The sequence below is a fragment of the Balaenoptera physalus genome, assembly GCF_965194825.1.
Source record: "Balaenoptera physalus genome assembly, chromosome: 6".
NCBI classification, from domain to species: domain Eukaryota; kingdom Metazoa; phylum Chordata; class Mammalia; order Artiodactyla; family Balaenopteridae; genus Balaenoptera; species Balaenoptera physalus.
In genome coordinates, this window is record NC_138885.1 from 129,558,631 (window position 1) to 129,583,135 (window position 24,505).

The following is a 24,505-nucleotide window of genomic DNA, read 5'->3' on the forward strand; positions in this document are numbered from 1 at the left end:
TCCCGGCCCAGGGCTTGAACCCGTGTCTCCTGCATTGGCAGGCGGATTCTTAACCACTGCGCCACCGGGGAAGCCCCACATAATTATCTTTAACAGCAGATGCTGAACATGCAGAAAAGAAAAAATACTTGTCCTTGCTTTCTAGGATCTTACGGACTGGAAGACGTAGTTGTAAAGAATATAAATCAACAAATTTGAGAGATGTTTAGGAGGATAAAAAATATTTGAGGACCTGGTTACTGTTTGGATTTGGAGTAAGAGAGAAAATTGTACAGTAGACAGTGGCATGGGCATGGGTCCTAACTGGCTCAGAAACATGGGCAGGGACTCCTCATATTCCATGGTTGAGAGAGAGAATAAAGTGAAATGTGTAGCACACCCAGTGTCTCAACAGGGTAAACTCAATTGTTGCTAATTATTATTAGTAATTGATTAATACTATTATTGATTCCCAGGTTCTTTGGCAAACAGTGATGCCTGTAGGTTGGCGAACTTTTTCTGTAAAGTGCCATACAGGAAATATTTTATTTTATTTTATTTTTTATTTTTTATTTTTTTAATAAATTTATTTATTTATTTTTGGCTGCGTTGGGTCTTCGTTGCTGTGCACGGGCTTTCTCTAGCTGCGGCGAGCGAGGGCTACTCTTCGTTGCGGTGCGCAGGCTTCTCATTGCGGTGGCTTCTCTTGTGGAGCACAGGCTCTAGGCACACGGGCTTCAGTAGTTGTGGCACGTGGGCTCAGTAGTTGTGGCTCATGGGCTCTAGAGCGCAGGCTCAGTAGTTGTGGCGCACGGGCTTAGTTGCTCTGCAACGTGTGGGATCTTCCCGGACCAGGGCTCGAACCTCTGTGTCCTGCATTGGCAGGAGGATTCTAAACCACTGCGCCACCAGGGAAGCCCAGGAAATGTTTTAGGCTTTGTGGGCCATATATGGTCTCCACTGTATATTCTACTTTGTGTTTTTGGTTTTTTTGTTCTTTCCTTTTTAAAAATGTAGAAACCACTCTTAGCTCAAGCTGTGGTCATATTTGGCCTGCTGGCTGGAGTGTGCTGAGCCCTGGTAATGCCATTCCCCACACAAGAACCCAGGAAGAGGTGGCTAGAGGAGAAGACATTGAGGTGGCATATCCAGGTAGAGATGTTCCTTAGGCCAGAAGATCGGGGCTGGAGGTATAAGTGGTGAATCATCAATACACTGATGGTGGGAAGCCAAGGAAAGAGTCTTAGGGATGGGTGAGATCGCCCAGGAAGACTGTGTAGCGTCTACCCAGTAAGATGAGGGAAGGGCCAAAGACAGGACTACAGAAAGCCCTGTTCTTCTCCAGGATCAGAGTGAAGGTCACAGTCCCAAGCAGGCTAACCAGACACTCCACGAGAGGTAAAGCAGTTTCGGTGCAGTGGCTCACATGCTGTGACAGATTTATGCACAGGGTCCTGTGAGGGAACACGGACGAGGCATGTAACCAGCCTGGCCTTGAAAAGGGAGCTCAAAATAGCACACCTTAACAGTCTTGTGAGATGCCTGAGAGTTAGCCAAGTATTCCAGGCAGAAGAAACAGCCAACACAAAGGCACGGAGGAGAGGGAGACAAGTACAGGTACTGGTTTGTAGACAGATTAAAACGTAAGGTAAGGCAGAGGCTGGGACAGACCAACAGGGCCAGCTCAAGGAGCGTTTTATCTGTAGTGCCAATGCCTTGAAAGGGGTGGGGAACCCTGGAAGAGTTCTAAGCAGAGGGTTGACACGCTCCCATTGATGTCTCGGAAGGAGCAGCCTGGCCGCAGAGGTATGAAGGAGGGGCTGGTAGAGAATAGGAAACCTCTGGACCTGTCCGGGGGGATACTTAGGGTTCCTTAACCAGCAGTGGGCTGGTAAATGGTTTACAACTGGTTCTCCAAGGGAAAAAGCCCTGATGCGTAGCAATTGCCAGTTTCTGTGGTGTAAATATTTCCGTCATGGCCAAACTAAGGCAAGTAGTGGGAATACAGAGAAGGGGTGGATTAGAGAGAGATTTAGGAGTTGAACTGATACTTAGCAACTGGTTAAATTGGGGTGAAGAAGTATAGGCTTTTCCAGGCTTTTGGGGGTTGAGATTGGGATATCACTGAAATAGGGACAACAATAAATAAGTAAATCTACATGGTCCCTCTCCCCCTACTAGAATGTAAACTCCATGGATATAGGGACTTTTAATTATTTCCTACACTGCTGTGTCCCTAGCACCTAGAACAGTAAGTGCATGGCACGTGGTTGACACACAGTAAATTTTTTTTTTGTTGTTGTTGTTGTTGTTGTTGTTTGTTTGTTTTAATTTTCTTTTTTGGCTGTGCCACGCGGCTTGCGCGATCTTAAGTTCCCTGACCAGGGACTGAACGAGGCCCGCGGCAGTGAAAGGGCAGAGGGAGTCCTAACCACTGGACCGGCAGGGAATTCCCTCGATAAATTTTTTTGAATGAATGAGTAAATGTTTCCCAATTAAGGCACTACAGAGATCACTGCTGACTTAAGAAGTAGCAGTGCCCATGAAGCACTGTGGAGCTGTTACCTGAAAAACCGGGTTTGTCTCTTGGTGGGTGTTGAGCCAAAAGACACAACCAAGCCAGAGATCAGGAGAAGGAAGGATTTATTATTGCTTGCAATGAGTAAGGAGAACACAGGGGATCTTTTCCAAAGCAGTATCTCCTAAGCAGCAAAGCTGGTTAAGTTTTAAGCTAAAGGTACCTGCATCTTCATGAAGAGGCTTGGGCTGTCGGTGGACAGAGTCCAAGTTGTAGCTGACTGAAGTTACGAGGGACAGAAAAGGTCAACGTCATCATCCCTTAGGTTCCAGTTGATCTGGTGGTTGAGTGCTTCAGGCTAATCTTTACTGCTGAAACGGAACTGGGAGTCTTCACAACTGATATATTACCTTTGCTGTTGTTACTTCTCTTGCCTGATAACACTTTGTTCCTGCATTCTTTTGTTCCCTGAAGATCATTAATTACTAATACCTGTTCAGGGGCAAGCATTATGGCCAGGCTTAGATTACCAAATGGCTTAGGCCCCAAATGGCTTTTCTTCTGTCGAGAAAGCCGTGCCTGGTTCTCTTTCTCAGGGGACCCCCTACCCTATCTGCTTACAGAGCTAGGGTGTAGTAGGTTGAAAAGAGATGGGATGAGGAATTTGAGACAATGCACAGACAACAGTTTGAAAATCTCATCTCTGAAAAATAGGCAACACGATGGATGGCAGCCAACTGGAGGAAATTTTACGTTACTTTGTCTCAGGAGAAATGAACCTTGGGACTTCCCTGGTGGCACGGTGGTGAAGACTCCGCACTCCCAATGCAGGGGGCCCGGGTTTGAACCCTGGTCAGGGAACTAGATTCCACATGCGTGCTGCAACTAAGAGTTCACATGCCATAACTAAGGAGCCCTCCTGCCGCAACTAAGACCAGCACAACCAAATAAATAAATAAATAAATATTTTAAATATAAAATAAAATAAATAAGTGAGGCAGAATGCCCTCATAAATCTATTAAAAAAAAATGAATCTTAGCATATAGCTTCCGGGAGCCACCCTGAGCCCTAGGACTGGGGAGCTGACAAGACATATGGCACCAAGACCTTGTGTTAAAATACCAGCCCAAATAAAAAATCAAGAGCTGAGTCTGCAAGAGAATGAAGGACAGATAGGAGGTGTGGAGATAAGGTGAGTTCCACTGGCGGTCAGAAGTCAGAGGCTAGAAGCCAGGAAAGATCTAGATTGTATGGCTTGTCAGATGATTTTGCTCGATTCCAGTTTAGCTTAAACAGAAAGAGCCTGGGATGCTTTGGCCAGCTGTTAAACTTGAACCTTAGAATGGAACTTCATAAATATTGGCATGAAAACTCTCACAAGGTTGCATTTGTGGTCGTGGGTATAACTTGGGAAAAGAACTCTTTGAATAAAATATGTTTCCTTTAACCTTTTTTTCAAGAAAATGCTTTTTCTCCCCAAGAGAACATTTTATAAATTATTTTAATTTCTGTACCTCATATAAATATTTTTAGGCATTGCTTTATTTTAAATTGTATATTTGGAAATTTACGCTATCATACCAGACCGCAGGCCAGACAAAACTTAAGGTTTAATTGAGGACTTTTCCTTGAATTATTTTATCTTCTTTTCTCTCTAATAAGTGCTTTCCTCCTTTAAATCAGTTTCATTCCTGGCTTAGGGGAGTTCCCCAAGACCAGGCTTTGAAATGCAAGGGCATAAGATTTTACATTTCAAAAGCCCAAACTTTGGGCGGGGGGAGACAAGTTTTTGGCACAGACAATAGATTGGTTAGGATGTGCAGAGAGCCTGCCCCCCTATTCTACAACCCAGCAAACCTCCCAGACTGTAGGTGGGAGAAGACATGCAGAGAAGAGGGAAGGAGAATTTAGATGCCGCTGGTCCACGTGAAGGGTCCTTGGCCATTTCCTTCCAAGCTGCTTTGGGGGGTGAAGGTCAAAAACCCGGCAGACTCCCCAGGTAGATGGAGGCTCCGAGCTGAGCAGACCTCCTCCCTCCCCCTCCCCACCAGGTGTGAAGTGGGAGAGTCTGTTCGGAGGTCCAGGTGCCTCCCACCAGCTGCTTGTTGCAAGAGAAGGCAATGACTGGACAGACCTCACGGCGCCCCCAGCCGTGTGGTCTGGGACTCCGGCAGGACTCAGGCAGTCAGAAGATGCCTCCTCCTACATCCACCAGCGGTGGTGGTGGGGGGGGGACGTGTTGCCAAGAGGGCACTGGGAGGAGACTGGTGCTGCCCTTACCAGTTACCATGATAACCCAAGAACAGATGGGATGGAGGGTATCTCACCTCTCGCTGGCTTGTAAATAATGGCATGGAGGACTCACCTCTCCTCTGAAACTTGAACTCAGCCTCAGACAGAGAAGAGGAAGGTGCCAAAGTTAATCTAGCAAGTCATGTGAGTGGCGGACAAATAAGATCTTTTACTGACTGTTAGGACACAATAACGTGACTCACACTACATCTTGAAGAATGAGTTTTTCTAGAGGACAAGGCAGCAGGGGATGCTCTAGGCATTGGACATGCATGTGCAAGTGCATGGCAGCATAATCAAAACATGGTACTTCCAGACAACCTGCTGGAGTGACGATAAGAAAGGATCCTGGCCGGGAGCAGGATGCTGGCCACCCAGAGGCCGATCCCTCATTGTGTTGCGAGCACCTTCTCCACGGAAGATGCACCGCGCTGTAGCGTGGTCCGAACGCGGGTTGCACAAGAATTTCCAGACACAAGGCACAATGTAAAGAAGATAGCATTTATTAGAGAGAGGGTCACTGCCAGAACAGCGGGCCAACTTCCTAGTAGTCTGGGAGAGTCAAGCCCGAACATGTGCTATTGATCAGTTTTTATAGCCAGAAAACAGTGGAATGGTCCGAGGTGAAAATTTCATTTACTGATTGGTCGAGGCACATATACCTTCCTTCTATAGGGTGGGAGTGGGACAGGGCAGATGCCTTTCCTTATTTGGGACAGGTCCCGTTGCCCAGGTGGGCGTCCGTCGCCCAGGTGGGCTCAGGAATTTAGTATCTATCACAACATGGTAGGGAGGGCAATTAAGAGTCTGGTAGGGGGTGTAACGCTGACACGTTTTCAGGCAGGGTCGTCCTTTGTCCTTGAAGCACCACTGTCCTTGGAGCACCACAGGCTGTGCGGCCAGGATGCCCCAGACGAGAGCTTTCAAGGAGCTGGCTACAGAAAGCATGCAGACGTGGAAACAGATGCATGAGTGAACGTCAAAGCACTTGAATAAAGTGCTCATGATTGCTTTTTTGCTCTTATTCTCCCTTATAACCTGCAGTTTAGCAGGAAAGGCTATTAGGTGTAATCCCGTGGTTATAATATAAAATACATGTACCATTTGTCTCCAGTGAGCACCTCCGCTTTAGGCTAGGATGCTGAGGGAACTTTGCTTACTGCCTGCATGCTTGGGAGGGCTACATGGAGCATGCTGGGTGAGCAGCAAAGCATTTTACTAGCTCCACTGTCTCACCATCTGGCTTCTCCAGGCCTCAAATAACACCTGCCCTGACCACCCTATTTAAAATGGAACCCCCATCTGCCACCCAACACTCCCGATTTTCTCTTCCTTGTTTACTTTTCTTCACAGCATTTGTCACGTTCTAATACACTATGAAATATATTTACTTCTTTTGTTTATCTGCCTCTCCCTTCCCCCCCCGCCCCAGTAGAAAGTAATCTCCATGGGGGCAGGGGTTTGTCTGTTTTGCCTAGAACAATGCAATGCCCCTAGTCCTTGTGAAATGTGGAATGAATGAAACGCCATGACTTCTCAGCACATCAATCACACCCCCATCAAATATAAGTTAAAAACCCATCCAATGGCAAATATTAATTTATGGGTCAGCACCATTAGGATTATAAGTATTACTGCTTCCCTCCGGGATTATGTACATTGAAGAGCTGAGGCTTGTGGTCATTCCAATAACGTAACAGGTTGAACAGATTCAGAGGCTTTGGGGTCAGATAGACCTGGATTCAGATTCTACTAAGCAGTGAATGAGTTAGGGCAAGCTTTTCTAAACTTCCTTGGGTCTTAGTTTATTCATCTGTAAAATGTACAGTGATACTAACCTCCTAGGGTTGTTGTAAAGACTGGATGGGATAAAACATACAGCACCCTACATGTGGTGCAGGGTACGTACTCGATGAGATCTGTTATTATTTTCTCATTATCATTTGGGGAGCTGTATTAGTCTGCTGGGGCTGTCATAATAAAATACCACAAATTGGGTGGCTTTAACAACAGAAATTTATTTTCACGTAGTTTTGGAAACTGGGAAGTCCAAGATCAAGGTGTTGGCAAGTTTGGTTTCTCCTGAGGCCTCTCTCCTTGGCTTGCAGATGGCCACCCGCCACTGTGTCCTCACATGGCCCTTCCTGTGTACATGTGCATCCCTGGTGTTTCTTCCTCTTCTTAGGAGGACATCAGTCCTGATGGATTAGGGCCTCACCCTTATGACATCATTTAACCCTAATTACCTGTTGAAAGGCCCCATCCCCAAATATAGTCACAGTGGGGATTAGGAGTTCAACGTAGGAATTTGGGGCAGAACACAGTTCAATCCATAACAGATGCTGAGGAATTTTCAACAAAGTATATCCAATTTTGATATATTTAATAATTAGGAAATATTTAAATCCCAGAAATAAAAATGTTTTATTGGGGTTTTTTTTGTTTTTTGACTAGCAGAAGGGCATAGATGCAAGTATTTGGTGGCTGGTGTTCATTTTACAAACAAGAAGAAAGAAAACCAAGGGAAGAGGGAAACATGTGGAGAGAAACAGAAAGAAGACACAGAAATAAAACTATGAAATGACCCCTTACCAAATGGTAGGGCTGTACCTGAGGATGCATTTGAAGAGAACAGTACCAGGGAACAAGAGGAAATATAACTAGCTCCCACTGGAGAGAAAGGAGAGAGAGAGAGAGAAACTGTATTTCTTTCTTTTCGTTTTTTTTTTTTTTTGGCTGCATGGCATGCAGGACATTAGTTCCCTGACCAGGGATTGAACCCGTGCCCCTGCAGTGGAAGTGCGGAGTCTTTCTGATGGCAAATGTTTATCTAGTCAAGAGAGAAACTGTCAGCTTCTTGGTCAGTTGGGTCTGATGTCCCCTCCTTCCCTGCCAGGGAATTTGGCACGTGTAGAGCAGAGCTACTTCTAACTAGACCCTGAGAAACTTGGGGGTGATATTTTAAAAGAAATGTTTTATTTATTTATTTACTTGGTTGTGCCGGGTCTTAGTTGCAGCAAGCAGGCTCCTTAGTTGTGGCTTGCCAGCTCCTTAGTTGCGGCATGCACGTGGGATCTAGTTCCCTGACCAGAGGTGGAACCCAGGCCCCTTGAATTGGGAGTGCGGAATGTTAAACCCTACGCCACCAGGAAAGTTCCTGGGGGAGATTTTTAAATTAAGTTTTTTACCAGTAGATTACTATTTTGTACCAAAAGCAAAACTGTAGACACCTTCCAATTGTAAATAGTAATTTTATAAAGAAGCAGCTTACAGGCTTAAGGGCAGGTATATCTCTAAATTCACCCTGCAAAGTGGAGCCATAGACACCGGGGCCTTCCTACCTGCTTAGTCACTTTTCCTGCCCATATCCAGGAAGGTTTTGGCGAGAGGGTTCTAGATTGTATTATTTTTTCCAGGCATTGTTCCAGAATGCCTGGAAAAAATAATATTGTACTAATGCAAAAAAAAAAAAAAAAAAGAAAGAAAAAGAAAAAAAGAAAGAAAAGGCTCCACTTGCATCTGTGTTCAGAGCTTTTTTTTTCTCGGTTTGATCTTATTGTTTGCAGAGTACTCTGAATTTCTTTGAGATTTCTAGCACGCCCATCTGGCAGACACACTTAGTATTTTGGGGTCAGGCCTCTGCAAAGTGTGTGTTAGAAGTGACTGGCGTGGCCTTGACTCACACTGTCTTCCTGCACTTGGGAATGGTCCCACCATCTCCAGACTTAGAAAATTGTGGGTTTCATCAAGTTTTTTAACTGGAGCTGCAAGAGTGGATCTGTGCATCTTCTAAACCTAGGGAACTACATCTGTATTCTTGGCCTGTCATGTAAACAAATTCTAGTAATAATTCGATAGGTAAGAAAAATTAAAACGTTATCTGGTACTCTGCTAAGCACATGTACACATATCAGTTCATGTTAATCCTCCCAGAAGATATGAACAAGAGCAGGCAAACAGAGATTATGAGCCCCGCCAAGGCTACCCGCTAGTAAGCCCTCACCTGGAATGTTCCTCTGGGTCCAAAGCACCTGCTCTGATGCGCTTGAAGCCCCATTTGTGCCTTCACCTGTAGGAACTCAGTGACATCCATCCACTTTGGTATGATGTCCGTGTTTTTTGCTCTCATTACTTATATGACTCTTTTCCCCCCTGAATCAAAAGTACTCATGTTGGATATGTATTGGAAAAAATATTTATGTTCAGTATGTATAGTTTTCTTATTTATTCTCTTTCCTTTATGCAAAATATTGTACAAGTTTTGCTTTCAGAAAATCTGCCTAGTAAGAGATTGTGTCTGAGGTGTAAACAGCCAAGTCATGATGCATGGTAAGGAGAAAATGAGAGTAATCGTGAATTCTGTAGGACCTCCAATATGATTTATTGTAATAGAATGTTTTTAAATAAAGAACACTGCTTAAAGTTACATTTCTGGATCTCATGACCTAGGAGAGGAAGCAAATCTAATAGCTACCGCCTCTGTAGTGAATTTTCAAGTCAAAATAATAGCTTCTGATCAGTCACCTCTAGAATTTTGATTCCAAGATTTCAGCCAGAGAATAAGGATGGTACTAAAGCATGCATAATAAGTCTTCGTGTGGTGCTATCCCTCATTCCTGTGCCACTTTATAAAATAAAAATGGTATTATTATTATTTATTGTTTTTAAAGTAATACTTTTCCCATAAAATCTTGTAGTATTACTTTTTGCATTTATCATAATAGTCCATCTAGATTTTATTTTTGAATGTAGTTGGAGGTAGAAGTTTAAATTTATTTCTTTTAAGTAGATGCCTTATCATATCAACACTATTTATTAATAATTCATCCTTTTCTTCTCAAGTTGAAATAATACCTTTACCATACATTAGTTTCCCATTTACATCTGACGCTACTTCTGAACTTTATTCTATTCTACCAATAAATTTGTTTATTATATACAAATACCATACTATTTATTTATAATTGCCTTATATTACATTCTAATATATTGCAAGATATTATTCTTTCTTCCCAAGATTTTCTCGGCAATTTTCACATATTTATTTTATCATATGAATTTTACAAAATTTTGTCCTCTTACCAAAATAGGAAAGTGAATTCTGATTGGTGTTGCATTAGGTTTATATATTAATTTGGGAAAGGGTGAGTTTCTTTTTTTAGAAATTGAAATTTCCAATCTTAGAATATGAAATGTCACTCAATTTGTTCAGGTATTGGCATTAGGACCATCAGTAAAATTGAATAGCACTTTTTTATTAGGTTCTGTAACCTTTATGTTTGTTATTTTTAGGTATTTTAGTGTTTTAAATTATTGTGTGTGGGGTACATTTTTTCCCATATCCATTTCTAACTGTTTATATTATAAATATTATATATAAATTATTTATTTTAAATAAAGCTATTTTATGTATAATTTCGTATATCCAATCTCCCTATTAAATTTTCATGAATTCTATTCACTAGTAGATTTTTAGCTGTCATATCTATTAAAACACCTTCTCTTCCTTCCAGTTATTTTCTTATTTTATTGTATTAGCTAGAAAACCAAAAGTACTGTTGAATAAAAGTGGCCTTGTTCCTGATTTATATGTCAAGGCTTCAGTATTTTACCATTCAATATGGTGTTTACCAGGTGTATGGGTTTGTATATATGTGAGTGTGTGTGTGTAAATATATTTTATATTTAAGTAGTTTCATTCTATCACTATTTTACTTAGGATTTTTTTTTTTTTTTACTTAGGATTTATATTAGGAATGGCTACTGAATTTTGTCAGCATTTTGGGACTTTGATTAATCTAATCCTAAGATATTTTATCTTTGATTTATTGATGCAGTGAATTATATTGATATTAAATATTAGGAATGTAGTTTAGGAAAATATATGAGTAACCTTCAAGTGTGGGAGGCCTTCTTAACATAGGAAGCACAAAAGTCATAAGGGAAAAGATTTCAAGATTTAAGTTTAGAAAAAAACGTTGGGAACTTCCCTGGTGGTCCAGTGGTTAAGACTCCGTGCTTCCATTGCAGGGGGCACGGGTTCAATCCCTGGTTGGGGAACTAAGATCCCGCTTGCCGCATGGTGCAGCCAAAAAAGAAAAAGAAAAAAACTTTACATTACTGAAATGGTCCATACAGCATAAACAATGTCAGTTGACACCCTTATCAAACAAAGAATTATAACCACTACTTAAGATAAAAAGACCTTTTATGAATTGATAAGAAAAAGATAAGCCATAAGGGAAAATAAAAACAACATGATACGATCAGGCAATTCATTAATTCAACAATTATTATTTTTTTTTAGCTCCTACTATATTACTGACACTCTTCTAGATCCTGAGATAATAGCAATGAGCAAAACGATCAAAGACTCCCAGCGTCCTGGACCTAATGTTCTAGCGGTGGGATTCACCTCAGAATATGTTCTGGAGGTCCCTCCCCGGCAGCACATGGAGATCTTCCTCATTCTTTTTTAGGACAGAGATTGACAAGCACATACTCCTTTGCATGGTTGTGTGAAAAGTTTATTCAACCAGTCTCCTGCTGCCACACTCAGGTTGCTTCTAATCTTTTTAGCTTTTGCAAATAATACCTCAATGGAGAACCTCATTTATTATTAGATCATGCTAAATTTCCCTCCCTAGCTGTTGTACCATAATCATCAGATTTCCTGTTTCTCCACAGCCTTGCTAACAGTGTGTTTTCAGTCTTTAGGATTTTGTCAGTCTGGGTAGATGAGAAACAGAAAACACATACGTTGGTGTGATTTTAATACGCTTTTTATTATTCTGAGTGAAATTGAGCATCTTTTCATGTTTATGGACCATGTGAATATTTTCCCTGTGAACTTGGTTTTCCTGTCTTTTGCTCACTTTTAAAATTAATTTGTTGGTTGTTTCTCTATTTCTACAAACTCTTTAGGGAGATTAACCCTTTGTGGTGATATTAACTGTGAATGTTTTTCCCAGTTTGTAATTTTTCTTTTGTCTTTGCTGTATTTTTTTTAAAAAAATCAGGCTTCTTGCTATGCTTTTAGTACAGTGAAAATTACCCTTTTTAGGTTCCATAAATTTGATAAATGTATAACCACCACCATAATAAAGATATAAAATATTTTCACCAACCCCAAAAGTTTTCTCATGTCCGTTTGCAGTGAGTCCCCTTTCCCACCTCCATCCCCTGGTACCACTGACCTGATTTCTGTTTTGCCTTTTTCAACATGCCCTAAATGGAATCATACAGTGTATCTGGTTCTTTTTTATATCTGGCTTCTTTCACTTAGCATAATGCTTTTGAGATTCAACCATGTTTTTGCATGTATGAGCAGTTCTACTTATTGCTGTGTAATATTTTTTCATTTGGATGTATTTATCTATTTACCAGTTGATGGATATTTTGGTTGTTTCCAATTTGGAGGTACAGTGTATTATGAACAAAGCTGCTTTAAACATTTCCATACAGGTCTTTGGAGACTTTGCCGTACAGAAGTTTTTTATATTTATATAATCAAATGTATAAATCTTCTCTTTTCTGGCTTTTGGATTTTGAGACATAGTTAGAAAGATAATAAGAGGATTCACTATTTTTTTTTCCTTCTAGTACTTGTATGGTCTCATTTTTTTTACATGCAGATCTTTGATCTATTTGTAATTTATCCTGATGTGAGGCATAAATCAATTTTCTTTTTCTAACTGGCCACCCAATAGTCCCCAAATTCCTATATCAATCTTTTAAATCTGATTTAAGAAAATCTATTTTACAATTATTTGTAATTACTTATAGTTTATTAGAAACATTTTAAGTTTATTACAATTATTTGTGTTTATCACAAATATTCAATTAAAGTTAGAAGTTAAAAACCTATTTTTCTTTAAATCTCAAATACAACTTACAAATCTAGGAAATTCAATTGTAAATCAAGTAATTTTGTATTAAAATTAAAAACACTCATTTTCATTGTTCTTTGATTAATGTTTAATTAGCTTATACATTTAACAAACTGTAATCCCTTAAACATTTAAGCACAGTTTACGAACTTAATCAAATTACCTTAAAAATTATAAATTAAAGCCACAAAACTCTTAAATATAATAAATTAAATTCTCTTAAATTTAAATAACACTGACAAACATGATGAAATCCTCTTAAGCATTTCAATCTATCTCATGAATTTAATATATTTGGTTTTCTCAAGTACTTCTGAAATCTAAAGAGACATAATTACAAATCTAACAAAATCAAACCACATGTTTATAAAACTGTAGAGAAACAAACTTTAAAATGTAGATGATCAAACTCTTTTAAACGTTTAAACATCTTAAAATCATTATAAATTTAATAGATATTCCTAAGTTTAAACGTTGACTACCAACTTAATCATTTGCATTAGCCTATGTATTTAAATTAAAATGGCAAATATAGTATGTCAGATTCTTGACAGCATTTTAAACATCTTAAGGATACACAAAGTGCAGCTTCTAGTTCTAGTACTATTGTATATCTTCCCTCCCTCTGGCAATGCCGCTAAAACAATAATTATAGGGTTTTTCTAAAGCATAAACCCACAAAGACAAAGAGAATGGGAAAGGCGACAAAGGCAACAATTTTGCATGCTGAAAAGCAGATGACTTACTGGTAGCTGATTTAACAGCCCTGAAAAAGCTGAATTCTAAGCTAGTGGTGGGGAAGTCAGGAAGTAATCAGATTTGCGCCCCAGAACCTCAGAACAGGGCGGCTCAGGAGTGGGCGGAAATAGGTTCTTTTTGAATGCTAGAGTAGAAAAGGACCTTTGAACAAGAAGGATGTTTGACATCCTGTTTGTGTGTGTGTGTGTGTGTGTGTGTGTGTGTGTGTGATCCTATTTCCCTGACCAGGGATCGAACCTGGGCCCCAGCAATGATAGTGCCGAATCCTAACCACTGGACCACCAGGGAATTCCCAACAGCCTGTTTAAAATGTGGTTAGAACCACCTTCATCTTCATCCCCTACTCTCCTTTGCACAACTAGCAAGAGCTTTGCCTCACCACCCAGGAGAAGACCAGAATTCTGGTCTCTGGAGGGGTAAACTAGGGATACAATGGACTCAGGACCCCAGGCCACTGGGGACAGAGGAACTCAGGGCTGAGTATGGCAAGGGATTAAGGGAAAATCCACATACTGAACTGGGAGACTCACTCTGACTTGCCAGTGGCTCACAGAAAGCTGTGGGCAGCCAGGTTTATACCCTCCAGGAAGAAAGCTGGAAGATTCTTCACTAGGCGGAAACGAGATCTCAAGATGTTGATAGTCAGCAACCTCCAACCAGAGAGCTTCAGCAGGTCACCCTACGGTGAGGTCCTCCTCTGGACAAGCCCTGCTCAAATGCCCAGATCTTCCAGTCAGCTTCCTAGCACCCTACTCCTGAATACACGTGAACGGTGATGAGTTATCAGGCTTTTGAGGAAAGCCAAAACAAATGAACAATAACAACAACATACAGGAAATGTAACTTTGGAAAAAACAAAGGCAATGAACAAAGGCAGAACAAAATACTCATCAGTAATATCCTCAGAAGGATAAGAAAGCTATTGTATCCATGAAACAAGGGCAGTACACAATAAAAAAGAAACACTCAGAAAACTAAAAAGAGCTTTTAGAAAATAAAAATATATAGGAAAAAATGAAAAACTGCATAGAAGTGTTGGAGGATAAAATTGAGAATATCTCCTAGAAAAAAAGAATCAAAAGTAAATGATGGGCAATAGGGAAAAAAAACATAATAAAAGAATTAGACCAGGATGTCCAATACCTGGAAAAAAGAAATTCCAGAAAAAAGTATACAAGAAAATGTCCTAGACGTGAAGTATTCCCAGATTAAAAGCTCTCACCAAGTACCCTGCAAAATAAATGAAAAAATGAGATACCATGCCAGGTATCTCAAGCAAAGTCCATTGAGGAGAGAGAAACCATACTTATTTTACCAGAGACAATTTATTATTAAGGATTGTTAACTAATAGAAGATGGTTAACAACTTAAAGGGTAAAAGAGGGCAAAAACTTGTACACAAATGTTTATAGAACCTTTATTCATAGTAGCCAGAAACTGGAGCTAAGCATGAAAGCAGTAGTTTGGAAGAAAATCCAAAAGTTGTGGGAGAGCACAGTTTGAATCCAGGATGAAAATGGGAGGGAGTAGGGGTGAATCTGAGATGTTTACAGCTTTCCCAAAGTGGAAATCAAAAGGAAGCTAGCTCTAAGTCACTGCAGAGCCAGCTTAAGAGCCCAGCACTTTACTGCTGTTATCACCATGCTCTCGATGCCACAGAGATAATATTCTGAGTAAAACATTAAAGACTCAGACGTTGAATATGGGGAAGTTTTAGGAATACCTTCATCTATTTATTCTACTTATATTTTCCATTTTTAGGTATATACAAGGCTAATGTAAATTTATTATATTAAAATTAATGTAATACATATATTATGTTAATATAATTTATAAAACTAATGAAGTACAGTTGACCCTTGAACAACAAGGCGGGGGCAGCCACTGACCCTCCATGCAGTTATAAATCCTTGTATAACTTCATCGTCTACCCTCCTATTGAAAGTTTTGCATGTTGCAGGAAGGGGGACCCCTTCCAGCGGCTGAGAGTGGGCTCTTGTCTAATACTCGCAAATGAATTGTCCGAGGAAACACATGTGCTGACAAAACAAGAGACTTTATTGGAAAGGGGCACCCGGGCGAAGAGCAGCAGGGTAAGGGAACCCAGGAGAACCGCTCTGCCATGTGGCTTGCAGTCTCAGGTTTTATGGTGATGGGGTTAGTTTCTGGGTTGTCTCTGGTCAATCATTCTGACTCAGGGTCCTTCCTGGTGGCGCATGCATCGCTCAGCCAAGATGGATTCCAGCGAGAAGGATTCTGGGAGGTTGATAGGATATATGGACTGGCGTCTCCTCTCTCCTTTTGGCCTCTCCCGAATTCTTCTAGTTGGTGGTAGCTTGTTAGTTCCATGTTCCTTACCAGGATCTCCTGTTGTAAGACAACTCATGTCAGTGGTTACTATCGTGCCTGTCCAGGGCGGGCAGTTTTGGTCAGTGGTTCCCCTAATACATCCGTGGATTCAACCAAACGCAGGTCATGTAGTCCTGTAGTATGTATTTAGTGAAAAAAAACTGCGTAGGGCTTCCCTGGTGGTGCAGTGGTTAAGAAAGAATCCGCCTGCCAATGCAGGGGACACGGGTTCAAGGCCTGGTCCAGGAAGATCCCACATGCCGTGGAGCAACTAAGCCCATGTGCCACAACTACCGAAGCACATGCACCTAGAGCCTGTGCTCCGCAACAAGAGAAGCCACTGCAGTGAGAAGCCCATGCACCACAACAAAGAGCAGCCCCTGCTCACCACAACTAGAAGAAAGCCTGAGTGCAGCAATGAAGACCCAATGCAGCCAAAAATAAATAAATAAATAAAATAAAATAAATAAGACTCTACCTCCAAACACAGTCATTAAAAAATAAATAAATAAATAAAAACAAAAACCTGCCTATATGCGGGCCTGTGCAGTGCAAACCTGTGTTAACCAAGGGTCCACTGTAATATAATTGCTAAAAATAACATAATAAAATACATGTCTAGTGAAGAATAAAAGAGCTCTTTCAATAACTATAAAACAAGTGATAGAAAACCATTGTGTTTCAGTTTCCTTAACAGTGTTATTTCTTTCTATATAATAAATAATGCTATGACATTCAATGGATGGTGTATTAAATCTGATGGAACATGGCATTATTTCACATAAAAACAAGTTTAAAGAAAAAGAGGTTCCAAACACAGGGACAGTGCTCTGGCTCCTTCTCTCCACAATCTATTGGTTCTGTCTCCTCCAGGAAACATTCTTGTCACCTCATGCTGGCTCCCCTCATAGTCACAAAATGGCTGCTGCTTCTCCAGTGATCACATCAAAACACAACAGCCAGTGCCCAAAAAGGGGCTGTGTTTCTCCTGTGAATGAAAAATGTTGCCTGCCATATCAGTAAACAAAGGATGTTGCAGCCATCAAGCCACTACAGCCATCCTGGATGGTGAGCCCTGAGGAAGCTCAGGATGGAGACCAATGGGCTGCCCACTGCCAAGCCCTCAGCCCCTGCAGCCACCCCCAGCGGTGCACCCTGAGGGGACTCAGGATGGGAAAGAAACAGGATACTGGCCCTAGATAGCTAAAGGAAAGATTTCAATGAGCCCAGATTCTTGCATCTTCCCAGATAGAAAAGTGCTAAATTCATTAACTTGACATATCTGGTTTTCTTTAATTAACAGTAATCTTTTGATGTTCCGACTACCTGCTTTGTCACAAAACTCCTATATATCCTGTCTGAGAAGCTGCCTCCCGGGCTTGAAGTCCTCAGAAAGTCTGCCAAATAAAACATAATTCTCAACTTTTAGGTTGTGCATTTTTTTTTCAGGCAACACTCCTTATAAGTGATAAAATCTTTCCCAGAAGCTCCTGCAGATTTCTCCTGCTGTCTCATTGGCCAAAATTTTGTCACATGTCCATGCCCATACCAATCATTGGCAGGGGGAACAAACCTACAAGGAATGGCTTAGACCCATCATGTCCCACCCCCTGGGGCTAGAGGTGAGGCCCATGCACTGAGCACAAGCAATGCAGAGGAGAGAGGCTATGGGAAAAATCAGGGTTCATGTGGGAAGAGCAGGTGGGCAAATGAATGCCGGGGAGCAACCAACAATGTCTGCCACCGATTCCTAATCACACCCACTGTGTTAGAGGTGCATTAATTCGACTCTCCGAGGACAGCTTCATTTCTGAGTTCTTAAAGGAAGAAACATTTCAGTGTAGTCAGTTTTCCTTTATTAAAAACTTCCATTTATTCCATTTTCATTTCAGCCTCAGACTCATCTTTCCCATATTTAATAATGATGCTTTTATTCCTAATGTATAAAAATTGCTACTATTCCAGAGGAAAATTTTCAATAGCTGAAAATCTAAGTTTTGCTGTGTTTAGACCAATTGAGCCAAACATAGACACATAGGGGAACACATGTTTGAAGTTGTAAATTTGGACCAAAAGCATATCATAATTGTTTATAGTTTAAATATGCAGTGAACTAAAATAATCTTCATAATTCATTTAAAATACATCTTTCTACATTTTAGAATGCCAGTGCTTTGTGAGCTTTTGAGTAATATCGAAAGGTAAAATTACTCACAGTTTGCCCTTGCAATTCTTGCTTCTCCATTTCTCAGTAGAATGTTCAGATAACAAAATCCTTCTTCATCAAATAAAATATCTAATTTCATAAACTCTCTCTGACACAATCTCAACCCCACTCTGTAAAATCCCCAAATTATATATGATTTCCAAAACAGGGAGAAATTTGATCTGATAGAATAACAACAGTCTGCAGGAGAAAGCAGAAACAGTCGTGTGCTAAATTACAATCGTATTTCCTGGACAGATGCTTAGAAAGAGTCAGAATGTCCCATTTAGTATGCGGTATCTGGCAAGTCACCCTAATCCTTCATGAGCAACTTTGTTTATTGACTGGATAGATGGATGACTATTTAATTATGCTGTTGAGAAAATACTTACTGCAAAGAATGTGCAATTCTTAATGATTATTGATGATTAGAAAAGTCAAATACCAAGTCAGAGTGAAAAGCTGAAATAAAGATCCTTGAAGAATACAACTAAGAAAGCAGAACTTGATGAAGTATGTTTTTTTTTTGTTTTTTTTTTGACCATGCGGCATCTTAGTTCCCCGACCAGGGATGGAACCCGTGCCCCCTGCAGTGGAAGCGCGGAGTCTTAACCACTGGACCGCCACAGAAGTCCCAATGAAGTATGGTTGAATATTGTTAGATGGTTGATGAGAACAAAGGCGAGGTTCTGATCTGTAGGTATTTGGGGACTGAGTGTGTTATAGGTATGAAGGGGCGACCAGCAAGGGAACAAGAGGGAAAGAGGGAAGGAAAGAGGCAAGGACAGTCCTCTACGGAGCTCACGGGCTGGCATCATGTGCCTGGCATCGTGCTGGGCACTTTGGATTTATCCCAGGTCATCCCTCCAAATTCAATGAAGTGGGCATCGTGGTTGTTTCCATTTTGGAGATGAAGAAACTGAGGTCACAGGAGATTAAGACATTTGCCCAAAAGAGACGTTCCTGGTGGTCCAGTGGTAAAGAATCCGCCTTCCAATGCAGGGGACGTAGGTTCGATCCCTGGTGGGGGATCTAAGATCCCACATACCACATGGCAACTAAGCCCACGCACCACAAGTAGAGAACCCGTGCTGCAAACTACAGAGCCCATGCGCTCTGGAGCCCGTGCACCACAACTAGAGAGAGAAAAACCCGCATGCCACAACTAGAGAGAAGCCCGCGTGCCGCAACAAAGAGCCCGTGCCACAGCGAAAGATCCCACATGCCTCAACAAAGACCTGACGCAGCCAAAAATAATAAATAAATAAATATTTTTTAAAAAGACATTTGCCCCAGGTAAATGACAGAGACCAGGGTTTAAACCCAGACCCTTCTAACACCAGAGTCTCTGCTTGTGTCCCAGCAGCAGGATTTTTCAAGTGTAGTGATGGGAGTAGCACAATCTCTGAACCTGGGGAACCGGGGTGGGGCATATATTGTCCAAATATACTCAAATCCTGAGATGCCCACTGGGCCCACCTTTTCCCAGTGCCTCCTGAGTTCCTCTCCTGGTGGGAAAAGGACTTAAGCTTTAGGGACCTTCACTGGGTGAATGACAAACACCTCGTCGTCTTGCCATAATAATTCGTGCAGAAGAGACGTCGAGATCAATGAGGAATCTCAGACCTCTCTTTTAAAAGTAGCTCAATTTTTATTTGGAAGGTGAAGAAACTTTTGAAGCTTCAATGTTGGTACAGGAGAGAATTTGTGATGATGAACTGATCTTGATTAAAAACACTAAGGCTCATACCTCTGCGTCATTCATCTTACGTGGGGCAAATGATTTCATGTGTGGCGAGATGGAGCGCTCTTTACCTGATGCTCTTTGTGTGGCGAGAGTTTTGGAGTCAAAATCTGTGGTTCCGGGTAGGGGTGTTGTAGAAGCAGCCCTTTCCGTATACCTTGAAAACTACGCAACCAGCATGGGCTCCCGGGAACAGCTTGCTATTGCCGAGTTTGCAAGATCTCTTCTTGTTATTCCTAATACTCTGGCAGTTAATGCTGCCCAAGACTCCACAGATCTGGTTGCAAAATTAAGAGCTTTTCATAATGAGGCTCAGAACGCAAAAATCTAAAATGGATTGGTCTTGACTTGGTCAATGGTAAACCCTGAGACAACAAACAAGCAAGGGTGTATGAACCAACCATAGACAAAGTTAAGAGTTTGAAATTTGCAACTGAAGCTGCAATTACCATTCTTCGAATTGATCTTATTAAATTACACCCAGAAGGCAAAGATGATAAGCATGGAGATTATGAAACTGCTGTTCACCCTGGAGCCCTTGATGACTGATCTGATTTCTTTTATTTATAACAATGTTAGATGCAATTTTCTTGTACCTCGAGTATTACACGTTAAAGTGCAACAAGCTGTCAAAAAATAAATAAATAAAAGTAGCTCAATTTTCAAATTTATTAAAACGATTCACTGGAAATATCTGAGAAAACGTGCTAAATTTAAATTAAAATTTTAAAGAATTCTCACGAGTCACATGATTTCTATTAAGATACCAAATGATGGTGTGTGTCCTATAATGAGACTGGCCGCCTGCCCTTCCTGGAGAGGGTATGAGGCAATGAAAGAGAACTAGACTCTTTCTAGGTCGGCCTCTGCCTGGGAGAGGAGCTGGGACAAGTTATTTCACTGTCTGCCGTCGACTTCTTCATCCATGAAAAGACAGTCAGTCACGCACTGCTCACAGGTGATTGGGAGCCTGATGAAACCCATGTTCCAGCCAAATCTAAACAGTCGCAAAACCCCTGGGAAGCTCCTCTGTGGCTTTTCTTGCAGGCAGGGTTGTTCATTAACAAAACATTCGCAGCTGATAAGATGTTCAAAACAGTATTTACAGATTTTAAGGTTTTCAAAATAGAGATAAATATATAACAATAAATTTCTATGCACTTTGACTTAAAATAAGCTAATACCATGAGAGTTAGTACCCAACTCACAAACATTTGGGGGCTACACTTTAGCTTCCTTCAAGCTGTATCTGTGATGTGAAATAATTGCATTTATTTATTGGCAAGCTAATATGCTCCTTCCCTCTGCACATATAAATATTTTCCTTTAAATATTTGGAGCAGGGGTGTATACGCTTCTGAGCCTTTTAACAAATGATCATTAACATTGATCTATGTTATTAATCATTTCTTCACAAATTGTTTTATTGGCCACAGAGTATTCCATCATCTAAATGGTCCATGATTATTTAACTAGCCCTAACTATTGGACCCTTAGGTCAGCACTGATTTTTCATTATTATAATTAACCTATGACAAACATTCTTATATAAAAAATGTTGTACATGTCTCTGATAAATTCCTTAGGAGTAGAATATCTGGGTCAAAGGGCATGGATGACTTTAAGGTTTTTGGTAGATATTGCCAAGCCAATTTACACTCTTCTCCATGAGTATTAAGGGGCTCCCTTTTTTTTTTTTTTTTTTTTTGTCCTCACCAATATTGGGTTTTGTCACTTAAAAAAAAAATCTTTAAAATTTGAGAGACAGTAAGTGTTAGAAAATATCTAATATCTTTTTCTGTTTTAATAAGTACAGTATATAGAACATAATAGAGTCTTGACTAGGCTCAGTTGTGGTTCTGAGGAGCAGATTTCTGTGTACTGTCTGTAGAGGTGGTCTGATGAGTTGTAGTATGCAGGTTGTACGTAAAGAAAGCTTCATGACTCAGAACAAACACTGTGTTTGAGAGTTAGAAGTGAGAAGGCTTGGATTCTGGTTTTAGCCAGCCGTGTTTCCTTAGGCAAGTGTTATATCCTTAGGTATTTACCTTAAATACCTCAGAGGAGCCAGTAGTATGCTTGTCTGTGTGCGCAAGGTAATTTGAGTCTGTGCCCTGAGGAGTCTCCCTCTAGAGGCCATTACAGCAAGCACTTCGAATTTTGCCTTCTAAATCAGTACCAGAGGGCTAATTAATTAGCAGAAGAAATGTCAGAAATAATTTTTAATTGGTGAAATGGATGATGTGCAAGGTATGAAGCTGACAAGTAAGATTGTACAAGTGTCTCTCTGCCTTTTTTTGGAACAATGTAAGAAGTAAGCTCCATAACCAAATGTTTCTGGGTTACGCCCTGTCTAGAACTCCATGCATTCCAAAATCTTCCACTTAACCCACGATTTAGTTGCTTGATCTAGCTAGAGGGGTAGCTGATTAGGTCATTATAATTTAGGTGCACTTGTCCCAGAGAGAAACTTTCCTGAGAAGGTTCCTGTAGGGTGCCAGAGTGGATGGGAGGGGGCACCCCACTGAGCTTCCAGAAACATGTTTTGGACTCCCGTGGTGTCTGTCTTTCTTATGTCAGAATTTAATTGTAACATAACATCTGGTAGTGTGGTTGTAGGGAGGGACACCTATCACTTCTGACTTAACCTGTTTGAAATACTTTCCTCACATGAGTCACAGGAAATGGACTAAATTATTTCTGACTTCCCAACTAGTTCTAAAAGTTCTAGATTGTGTGTATAAAGAATGTAACATTAGATTCAGATGACCTGTCATCTTCATCGAATAGCAAGGGAATATTATTTATAATATTTAATGTTAATTAATTAATTAATTAATTTTTGGCTGCGTTGGGTCTTCGTTGCTGTAAGCAGGCTTTCTCTAGTTGCGGTGAGCACGGGCTACTCTTCGTTGCAGTGCGTGGGCTTCTCACTGCAGTGGCTTCTCTTGTTGCAGAGCATGGGGTCTAGGTGAGTGGGCTTCAGTAGCTGTGGCATGCAGGCTCAGTAGTTGTGGCTCGTGGGCTCTAGAGTGCAGGCTCAGTAGTTGTGGTGCATGGGCTTAGTTGCTCCACGGCATGTGGGATCTTCCCAGACCAGAGCTTGAACCTGTGTCCCCTGCATTGGCAGGCGGATTCTTAACCATTGCACCCCCAGGGAAGCCCTTAATATTAATTTTAATAATACTTAATAGAAAGAAATGAAAAGGAAAATTGAAGTGCAGAGAGATTAAATAAATGAGCCAAGTCTGTCTTTCCTCCAAAATTCATGCTCTTTCTCCTGTAATACCTGATACCCTTTGGTTATAGATCGAATTGTGTTCCCCCCTTAAAGTCTTATGTTGAAACCCTAACCCTTAACGTAACTGTATTTGTACATAGGGCCTTTCAAGAACTAACTAAGGTTAAATGGGGTCATAAGGGTGGGGCCCTAATCCAATATGACCAGTGTCCTTATAAGAAGAAGAAGAGACACCAGGGATGCACATACACAGAGGAAAGACCACATGAGGACACAGTGAGAAGGTGGCATCTGCAACCAAGGAGAGAGGCCTCAGGAGACACCAAACTTGCCAACACCTTGATCTTGGACTTGCAGCCTCCAGAACTGTGAGGGAATAAATTTCTGTTGTTCAAGCCACCCAGTCTGTGATATTTTTTTATGGCAGCCCTCGTAGACTGATATACCCTTAACTCTATGGAGATGGGGCAGAAAGATACTAAAGAGGATGATTTTGGTGAGCCTCATGCTGAGAAAAAACAAAAGTGGCAGGCTAAGGGATTTTCTGAAAGGAATCAGCGACCACGATATTCTGAGATTATGGAGTTTTGTAACCTACGTGTGTATATATTTTCCCTCAGCTCCCAAGGAGGCTCCCAAGGCAGTAGCCCAAGGAGGTGCACCCAGGACCTGTGAGGACCACGGGGAGTGTTGGGTGGCTGGGGATGGGGGAGAGGAAACTAAATAAAGGGAGGCCTCTTAGCAAGTTTCACCTACTTAACAATTTTGCCTTGGGTAGAGCTGAACTAATTTTAACCTTACATGGTAATGCCAGTGAGGGAAGAAACCAGAACTAGGAAGCCAACCAGTTTCTCAGCACTGTCTGTCTCCTTACCCATCTTTTCCCTGGGAGCCCTACTGCAGGAAGAGTTTGGTTGACACTGCTATGAAATCAACATAGAAACTAAGTGCAGTCCATAACCATGGAAATGAGGTTTGCTTCTGATAAACCAAAATGCTCATAAAAGTCAAATGCACTATCAGCAGATCCATTACCAAGAAGTGTCCTGGGTAATGACACTCTGATGCATCAATCAAGGCATGATGGTGCTTTTCCTGGCTCTATCCAAGTACCTGTCTCTCTCCACGAGAAAAGTATCCACTCTTCGTGTCTGCTCTGTAGACAGGGAAGGGAGGAGGAGAGCTAAGGAATTACTTTGGAAATGGCTCCCAAAGGTAAAGAATCTCTATTCTCAGGAACAGCCAGCCATTTGGCTCTGGGTGATTTACCACCAATTGACTTTATAGATTTTTAAGATTCCTTCCAGCACTTTGGTTTTGTGCCCCTAATCTCTAAGGAAAATGTTCACTGATGCACAGACCTCACTTCTAATTTGATGTGATGCCAGTTTGTGAAGTTACACCTGCTGTTGGACACACAGCCTTATGCGCCTTCCATGATGGTGATTTTTTTTAAAACCCCAGACCTAAACGCAGCTGTTGGTATTGAAATCAGTTTTAATTCATCTCACTTTCTATCTGTTCAAT

General features: G+C 41.1%; 1 protein-coding gene and 1 pseudogene across 2 annotated transcripts in view; both read left to right on the top strand.

Annotated features, from left to right (window-relative positions):
* The window catches only part of FBXO36 (F-box protein 36), a 97,973-nt gene that overhangs the window by 32,739 nt on the left and 40,729 nt on the right, over nt 1-24,505 (top strand). The window lies entirely within an intron of this gene.
* LOC309662941 (T-complex protein 1 subunit alpha pseudogene) lies at nt 14,571-24,503 on the top strand (annotated as a pseudogene). The gene is made up of 2 exons: nt 14,571-14,663; nt 19,637-24,503. The product of its transcript is annotated as a T-complex protein 1 subunit alpha pseudogene (transcript).